The following is a 9,722-nucleotide window of genomic DNA, read 5'->3' on the forward strand; positions in this document are numbered from 1 at the left end:
CATGGTGGCTGCTGGGTGCGGGGAATGGGAGGAAGAGATGAGATGTGGAGGCGTTTTCGGGACTTGGAGTTGTCCTGGGTGGTGCTTCAGGGACAATTACCGGACATTGTAGATCCTCCCAGGGCCCACTGGATGGAACGTGGGAGAGTATGGGCTATGATGTGAACCATTGACCATGAGGTGCAGCGATGCCCAGAGTTGTACTTACCAAATGCAATGGATGTGTCATGATGATGGGAGAGAGTGTTGCTGTTGGGGGAGTGTTGGGGTGGGGGCGGTGGGGTTGAACGGGACCTCATATTTTTTGAATGTAATATTTTTAAAAAATGAATTAAAAAATTAAAAATAAATAAACAAATAAAGTTGGGCCTAGAGCTGGGTCTCCTGACTCCTGCCCTGGGAACTTTCCGTGGAGCAAAGGTTGCTGCTGGGAGGCTGACGGGTCCTGGAGTCAAGGTCACTAGCACACAAGGTCATTTTAGGTCCTTCCTAGAGCCTCTCAGTGCCTGCTTCTTTCCTTGCTGCCTTAGACCCTCAGCCTTTCTTTTCTACCCTAACAACTACAGCAATAGCTAACTGGGTAAGGTTTCCTAGTTTACAAATTACTTGCTCCTACCCTTCCCTTTCATCCACGGCAACTGTCTGAAAGAGGTGTGATTACCCTTGTTGCCCATGAAGAAACAGAGGAATCAGAAATTTAAGTAGTTTGCCCTAGGTAAAGGCTGGTGAGTGGCCTTTGTGGCTTCTAGATCCAGCTCCTGTGCTCTGTGGCCTTCCCTGCAGTAGTATAGTGATAGCCCCCATTTCCAGATCCACTGTGGGCCTTGAAGGCAGAATAGGAGAGGTGTGGGTGTAGGGATACGTATAAGGGACCAGAACTGAAATCACTGTGGCTGGCAAAACTTTGAAATACTACCTGTACAATAATTCTCTAAAAGAAAAGTCTTAGTGCCACCAGAGCTACTTTTTTGTTTAATGAGAAAACCGAGCATCAAAGAAATGAGCTAGCTAGAGGACCTCTTGGGAATCGATTATAGAGGAATGTCTAAGTCGGGAGTATTCTGCCTGCACTGGAATCCTTAGGAGCAGCCACAGTGATGAGCTAGATTTGCATATGGCACCATGAAGAAATCTCAAAAGCCACATAGAAGGAAACTTAGGCTCAAGACTATTAATATAAATTTAGAAATCCATACATAAAACAACACTAAATATTTTTCTAGGGCACACAAAATCTAAATATATTTATAGAAGAAAGATTGGAGCGAAACAAAATAAATACACCAGAGAGGATGCTTATGGGGGAAGGGAAATGAGATTGGGCAAGTGAGCGATGAAAAAGAAACAAAAGGTGACCTTTCAGGGACCAATGATGTCTGTGTGTCATAAACTGAGGAGTATGAGCAACACAACCTGATGCACCAGAAGTTCCTAAAAAGGGGAAGAGTAGAAAATAATTGAGAAAAGCACTGGAAGGAAAGGGATGGCACCCCAAGGGCCCAGCAGAGGGGACAGCTGAGGGCTAATGGAAGCAGTTGGCAAACACCAGACTTTCCTTGGGACCCCAAGGAGGTGCAATGACACCCGACATTTCGGGGACTGGCAGTGAGCTATTTTAGAAAGTCTATGCAGGGTGGGAAACTAGAGTGCTAGTGAGAGGCTGTTGAGCTATGAAAGGCTGGGGCATCAGTGTAGAGCAGAAGAGAGGGTGGGAGAGGGGAGGCAGCAATGACCGCAGGGTGCTCAGAGAAGGGGACTTTGAGATTTGAAAGTAAGGACCTCATTTCAGTCTCAGGACCACTTTCCACTCTTCAAATTATTGCTGATCCCTAAGAGCTTTTATTTATGTGGGCTCTGTGTGTGTGTGTGTGTGTATTATAGTTTTGATGAAAACTGAGAACTTGTTAAATATTGATTTAATGTATTTAAATTTTAATTTATTAAACTATAAATTTAATATAAATTGATTTATATTAAAAATGTAATAAACTCTTACATGTTACATAAACAGTATTAAGAAAACTATTGAGTGTTTTTTTAAATTACTAAGAGGAGTGGCATTATTTTGGATTTTTGCAAATGTCTGGTTTAATAGAATACAACTGAATCCATCTATCTGCTACTCCATTCAATCTGTGGTCATATCACATAACATAGCCTCTGGAAAAGTCGACTCTATTTTTGAGAGAATGAGAATGAGAAAGGCAAATAATGTCTTAGTATTATTATGACAAATAGTTTTGACCTTACAAACCCACTAAAAGAGTCTCAGGCCCTCCAGTGGTCCTTAGACCACACTATGACAAGGTTGTTTATGGCTAATGGTGTAAGGATTCCTGGGCGCTTGCTGGAGCCCAGTGGTAAGCTCTCATGTGGGCAACTGGGAGAGGGCGAGTTCACTGGGTACAAGGGCAAGCTGGATGCGAATTTTTTTATTTTAAGATTAATTTTTTAAAAATTTATTTCTCTCCCCTTCCCCACCCCACCCACCCCCCACCCCGGTTATCTGTTTTCTGTGTCTATTTGCTGTGTCGTCTTCTTTGTCCACTTCTGTTGTTGTCAGCGGCAGGGGAATCTGTGTTTCTTTTTGTGGCGTCATCTTGTTGTGTCAGCTCTCCGTGTAGGCGGCGCCATTCCTGGGCAGGCTGCACTTTCCTTGGAACTGGGCGGCTCTCCTTATGGAATGCGCTCCTTGCACGTGGGGCTCCCCTGCACAGGGACACCCTGCGTGGCACGGCACTCCTTGCGCGCATCAGCACTGCGCATGGGCCAGCTCCACACGGGTCAAGGAGGCCTGGGGTTTGAACCACGGACCTCCCATGTGGTAGGCAGACGCCCTAACCATTGGGCCAAGTCTGCTTCCCTAGATGTGAATTTGAATGCAGGGAAGATGGTGGCTGGTCTACCTACTGAAACCTTTCTCTCTCATCCTGGCCAACCCTGACCTCCTAATCACCGAATTCAGAGCCTTGCTTTAGTCCTCATGACCACCAGCTGCTCTGAAGCATTTAGAACTTCACCATCCCAGCCCTACCCTTACAACTCTGCTCTAGCTTCCATGAACCAACACATACTTGGTTCTCCTTCCTCTCAACTCCTTTTCTGAATGCTTCTGGTTCCTTTTCCTTTTCCTACCTGCCTGAATTCTTTCTTGGACCCATTTGGGTAATCATAAAAACAAGACCCAATATTATACTAAGTGCTTTCACACACATCATCTTCTTCACACTTTTGATATCCACAACTACAAATACTATCCAATGCCAAGTATTCCCTAAAGCTTATTCCCATTCCTGACTTCCCCAGTCTGCTGTTCTGTACTACTGGCTGCTGTTGGATCTCTCCTCTTGAATGTTTCTTAACTCAGTGTTTCTAAAATGGTGCTGATCTTAACCCACTTTCTCCATGTCCACAGTATCTTCTTGCAATGATATTGTCCCAGGCGCTCAGGCAAATTTAAGGTTGGGCATCTTCAGCTTGCAACTCTCCCTTATTCCAGCTACACATCCATTTCTGAGACACCTTTTCTCTACCACAAGGCAAAGCTCTCACAGACATGAAGATACCTCCAAGTGCTGTCCTGGGAAGAACAAGGCCCAGAAAGCATCTCCCTCTCCTGCCACAATAGATACCATTCAAGCTTGCCCACCTCCAACTCTCCTCTTCCAGGCACACAGGAGGATCACACTTCCCAGCACCCTGGCGGGGCCATTTGACTAGTTCTGTAGCTGGTTGTGCACAGAAGTTATGTGACATGTATCAATTCCAAGAGGAAACTGCTCTGAGATCTTCTAGTTCTCTCTTCTCTTGCCATGGCAAACCTGGAAACATCATGTTGAGACTGATGCACCCAAGGTGCAAGTATCCTGGATTGCTGAGCCCCCACATGGAAAACAGCTGCCTGGAAACCCACAGTGGATTACACATGCGCAAGAAATAAAAGTATATTATAATATGTGCCTTAGTTTCCCAGGCTCACACAATGGGTTGTTTGAAATAAGAATTTATTGGCTCACAGTTTTAGATGCCAGAAGTCCAAAATCAAGGTGTCAGCAAGGCCAAGTCTCCCTAAAGTCTGTAGCATCTCGGTGCTCGCTCACCGCCATCCTTAGGTTCCTTGTCTTGCATCTCTGCCTCCCAGCACGTGGGAAGGTCCCTGATCTCCTCCTGTGTTTCTCTGACTTCAGGCCTTTATACGGCTTCAGAAAAAATATGAAGCCTGATTGAATTTTGCCATACCTAAATAGGATCTTAGAAGATCCCATTCACAAATGAGTCCACATCTTTTCTGATAAGGTAAAGGCTCCTATTTTTAAATGGGTTCACACCCACAGGAAATGGATTAAGAACATGTCTCTTGACAGGGTACATAATGCAATCTACCACAATAAACTCTGGAAATTTTTTATGTTGTTATTATTACAGCAAAATCTAGCCTATCTTGACTGTGTTCTAGCCAACCCTCAGGCCAGTCCTTTCCATTTGAGTTTCTTGTGTGAGAACTGACACCAAGAATGGCTTCTCTCTTCTGCTTTCCTCCAGATCCATGTGGTGGATCCCAGGAAGGGCTTAGCAATATCAGCACATCTCTATTTCTCCCCAAACCCCAACATTCATATGTATATATAACTGTCCCCAGTGACCCCACTGCATTCCTTAATCTTTAAGTATTTTCTATTTTGTTTCTATGTTCCTGGGCACAGTTAAAATATTAGGCAGAGAGGTTTAAAGTTATCATTTGACTTTAAACCCATTCTCCCTGGCTCTCCGATGGCAAAGAAAGCAGCTGCAAATCATTTATTGCTTAGAGCTTAATCATCAGTAGTTTAAAGCTTTGAGTGGCTGCAGGTTATCAAAACCATCTGCCCAAGTATAACATCTGCATCCAGACAAACCCATTTTCAGAGATTAAATATCCAAAGAAGAAAAGGCAGGGCACAGAGTCAAGCAATACCAGAGCACATGCTTAGACTGACCCCTAAAGGAATCCAGCCAGCGGCAGCTGCGTGGGACAAGAAGAGAGCACTGGTTAGGAGTCACGTATGTTTTGGGGACCTATGTCTACATAACCCTGGGTAGGTCACATCACCTCTTTGGGTCTCTCTGTGAAGTTTTTTTTCCTGTGGAGCTCTGACATTTTGTAATTGCATTAAAGAGTGGACAGACAAAAATGGGCAAGTGGCCCATCAACAGCTGCCCAGAGCATGAAGGCATTCAAAAGCATGGGATGTTTAATAAAAGGCAGAGACAAGACAGATGGGGGACACTGTGTGCCGGGGAGGAGAGGTGTTGGGTGACAAGATGCAGACCCTGCTCTCCAGGAAACTAAATGATGGCAGAGGAAGCTCTAATACAAGGCAGAGTGTGGTAAGTATCATGAGAAATTGCTAAGTGCTCAGGAAGTTCAGAAGAAAGAGACATAACGACTCGGACGTTATTCTTCTGAATGTTCAGAGAGAAATGGAATGCAATTTGGTCTCCCCGGACTTAATTTTAGAACCCAAAATGTAGGGTGCACGGTGTAAAAACTGCTGCTATCATCAAAATGTGCCCCTTATTTTGCACTAATAACCTATCATATTTTTAACCAAACTCTGTAACATGCAAAATATTAAATTCAATTGCTAAAGAAGTATCAGTTGATTTCTGTTGATTAGAGTAACATAGTCTATAGAATTAAAAATAATTGCTTATACTTTTGTGGTACTGACACAATCAGATTTAACAGCACAAAAATAGTCCTCAAGCCATGATAAAAAAAACATTAGGTTTGGGGCAAAATAGGCTTCTGATGTATGGGTGAGCCCCCAACAGTGGGGCCTCTAGGCACACTGGATCTGCAGCTAGCCGGGCTCCAGGCCTGCCCTGATCCTGCCAGGGCACCTGTCTCAGGAGGCACCTTCTTCCCTAGCTTGTGTTCCTCCAGTTCCCTCTCTCAAGGGAAGAAATTGTGCCCTAGGGTTGGGGAAGCGTCTTCAAACCTGTCCTCTACTTCACAGCCTGCACTTGCCCCACTGAAGTCCTCTGAGCACAGCTCTGCTTTCAGTTTTCAGCTGTGCTCTTTCCAAGGTCCCGGTGAGCCTGAAAGGGGCTGGGTGGGGCCCAGGAGACATCGGCTCAGCTTCCAGCTCTGAGGGGGCACAACCCAGCTCGTCTGGGCCTTGGTTTTCTCCTCTGTCCAGTAAAGGTAGCTTGCTATTTGGCGTCAGGCAGACCTGGGATTAAATGCCTGCTCAGCCTCTTCACCGAGGCATGTTCTCTAAGCTTTCCAACTTCCTTCATTTGTAAAATGAGGGAAAGATGACCTACCTTGCAGGGTGTTATGGGCTTTAGAGCTAATTACACAGCACTGGGTGCAGAGTAGGTCTTCATTAGGCGGCAATTGTTAGCTATGATTACTTTCACATTCCCTTCCAGCTCCAAGAAAGATGCTGGGTCACAGGGAAGCTCGTTCTTTGGGCTGGCATTTGAGTTTGGCTTAGAGGTGGTCCTGAGGGGACTGTTCCCCATGAATGCAAAGGCACAGATGACTGGATGCCATCCCTCCACCCCGCCACCATTTTACCCCCATCCCTCCACCCCGCCACCATTTTACCCCCATCCCTCCACCCCCTCCACCTCTTTACCCCCATCCCTCCACTTCCTTACCCCATCCCTCCACCCCTCCATCCCTCTACCCTCCACCCCTCCACCCTCCACCCCTCCATCCCTCCACCCCTCCATCCCTCCTTCCCTCCACCCCTCCTCCCAAACCTTGACCCGGGGCAGCTCGTCCCTCTTTCTCAGTTGGCCTCCTTCGCTGCCCTTTGTGTTTATAGCTGTGCTTCTTGGAGCATCAGCATGAGGGAGCCGAGTGGAAGGCGGACTTCCACTGTCTTCACCTGTGAGATGGAACTGCAGAGAAGTGAGGCTGATTTGCACCACAGTGATGTGTAGAAGCAATTTCACTCTCTCAGCCAAGGCCTTGACCTTTCTGGGTTGTGGATTCCACAGAGAAGCTGAGGGTGAATGCTCTGAAACCTCTTCTCAGAGGAATGGAAACAAGTTCTGCATCCAGATCCTCTGAGGCCTCTGCATGGATTCTCCAGGGACCTATGGACCTCAGGTTAAGAATCCTGAGTTACAGTCTTGCCACGTAGTGCCCAGCAGCCCCTTCCAGCAAGGAGAGCGGCTCACAGTGCTTGCCTGCTCCCTGGAAGGTAACAAAATCAGGTGTCCCCAGCCAGGGCGCTGCTGTCAGGTGTGCTGAGGAAGTGGAAAGCACTCTGGAACAGCCCTGCCCCGCTCCCGGGCAGGGTCCGGGTGGGTAAGGGGCCTCAGCGACCCAAGGGCCCCCCCCAAAGAGGACACGCCCAAGGTCTGGCCAGATAGGTCAATGTTTTAAGCAGTGAATTTTAAGCAAAATCTTTCTCTTCTTTAATACTATTTTCCTCACTTAATGGGTTTTCAATCAGTAGAATTAGCCATTGATACTGCTTTCTGGTTGTTTAGAAAAGGATAATTTAGTACGTTTTTTCCCAAACTTAGTGAGCCATCAGAATTTCCTGGGGAGCTTGTGTGAGACCCACCCCAGACTTACTGAATCTGAATCTTTAATGGAAGGGCCTAAAAATCTGTATTTTAAAAAATGCTATAAGTGAATGTGAGGATTAGCTAAAATTGGAAAACAGGGACTTCACACTGGGTGGCATTTAATCTTTTTAAAGACTGTGGAGAAATAAATAAAATTATATCCCCAAAGTATTTAAAAATACATTTATTAGCTCTACCACCTCTCTTAAGGCAGCTTTCCAAGTGCATAAAGTACAGTAAGATTTTTTTTCAATAAAGTGAGAAAAATGAGGCAAATTAGATTTAAACAGGGATTAAACCAAAACTATCCGGCAACTTCCTGCACCAGATTTCGCTGGAGTAATTCCTACTTTTGTATTTTTTGTATTTTTTGTTGTTGTTGTTTTGATTTTTTTTTTTCCTGAAAGGATTTGGGTAACCGCAAGTGAAGCTGTTTCACCAAACTGACCTTATAAAAAGCATTTAAGAGGATATGGGGCAGCCACTCATCGGTATTTATAGCCAGTGATTACGCAACCCTGACCCTTGCTCTTTGAGGGCTTACATTCTTTGCATGTATGTGTGTGTGTGAACAGAGGGTAAAAGTATCAACATAGGCGGCGGACTTGGCCCAGTGGTTAGGGCGTCCATCTACCACATGGGAGGTCCGCGTGGAGCTCCTTGACCCGTGTGGAGCTGGCCCATGCGCAGTGCTGATGCGCGCAAGGAGTGCCCTGCCACGCAGGGGTGTCCCCCGCGTAGGGGAGCCCCACGTGCAAAGTGTGCGCCCCGTAAGGAGAGCCACCCAGCGCGAAAGAAAGGGCAGCCTGCCCAGGAATGGCGCTGCACACACAGAGAGCTGATGCAGCAAGATGACGCAACAAAAAGAAACACAGATTCCCGTGCTGCTGACAACAACAGAAGCAGACAAAGAAGACGCAGCAAATAGACACAGAGAACAGACAACAGGGGTGAGGAGGGAGCGGAGAGAAATAAATAAATAAATCCTATAAAAAAAGAAGTTATCAACGTAAAGTAAGCAATGCCAGGGTGTGATGTGTGCTGAGACAGAAACGAAGCAGGGTGATGCGACAGTGCGCTGCAGCTCCCGCCGAGGAGGAGGTCAGAGGGGGCCTCTGCAGGGGTGGCATCTGACTGAAGCCCTGAATGGCGTGTGTGGGGGGCAGCCGTGTCACCCCTGGGGTTGGGCATTTTAGACAGAGGGAAGCTGGTGCAAGGACCCTAAGGCAGGACCACCTTAGGGGCGTGGGAGGAAGGAAGGCTCTGAGAGTCTGCATCTAACTACGGCCCCCATTAGGTAAAAGTATTTATTAAAGCCCCAGTGCATGTCGAATGCTGGAGGACGTGCTAGCGTAAAGTCCCGGGCCATCACCCGTGCACTTTTCTAGCTTGTCCTTGAGAGTGTAACATGGTGAGTCCTTCCTCCTTCGTCTGTGCTTTCCCCTGGTTGTCCCTTCTTGACGACTTCTCCTAAGCCACCTCATCATCTTTTCTCAATCCTTTCTCCCTTGCTTCAACTGTATAGAAACCTCTGCCCCTGAATAGAATGCCACCTCCTCTGGGAAGCCTTTCTCAATCCTTTCACCCAGAATGCATCAGAGCCAAGAGTCTTTTTTCTGTTCTCCCACAGCCTGTATTTCTCTAACAGCAATTATTTCATTCCACCCTGGGTAGTCTGTAGTCCTTGTTTGTACGTCCCTCACCCCTGTACATCAGGAAGCCTCAACAATGGGCTCTGGGTCTTGCTCATCTCTGTGCCCTGCCCCAGTGGGGTCTGCAAAGAAATTTGTACGTAATAGGGCTCATTTGTTGGCTGGATCGAGTCAGTCTATTAACCCAATATCATGGAGCAGCTAAGCTTTGCTGTCCCTGTGCTAGGTCCTTGGGAGGGAAGAGAAGGACACCGCATAGTCCCGTGCTCCTAAGAAGACTAGAAATCTATGGGATTGGGAAGACAGGGTCTAGAGGCATCAAAACTAACATATTGAAAGTAGTAATGGGGCGGGGTGGGGCGGGGAGAAGGGACAAGACATTGCAGGAGCATGTGATGGTCTTTTTGAGTATAGGAAGAAATCATAGGAATTCTGTTTCACTCATTTCCCATTTTCACTATTTGGCTTGCCCTTCACACTTCCCACAGGGCCAGCTTT

Source organism: Dasypus novemcinctus, chromosome 11, assembly GCF_030445035.2.
Source record: "Dasypus novemcinctus isolate mDasNov1 chromosome 11, mDasNov1.1.hap2, whole genome shotgun sequence".
Classification (NCBI taxonomy): domain Eukaryota; kingdom Metazoa; phylum Chordata; class Mammalia; order Cingulata; family Dasypodidae; genus Dasypus; species Dasypus novemcinctus.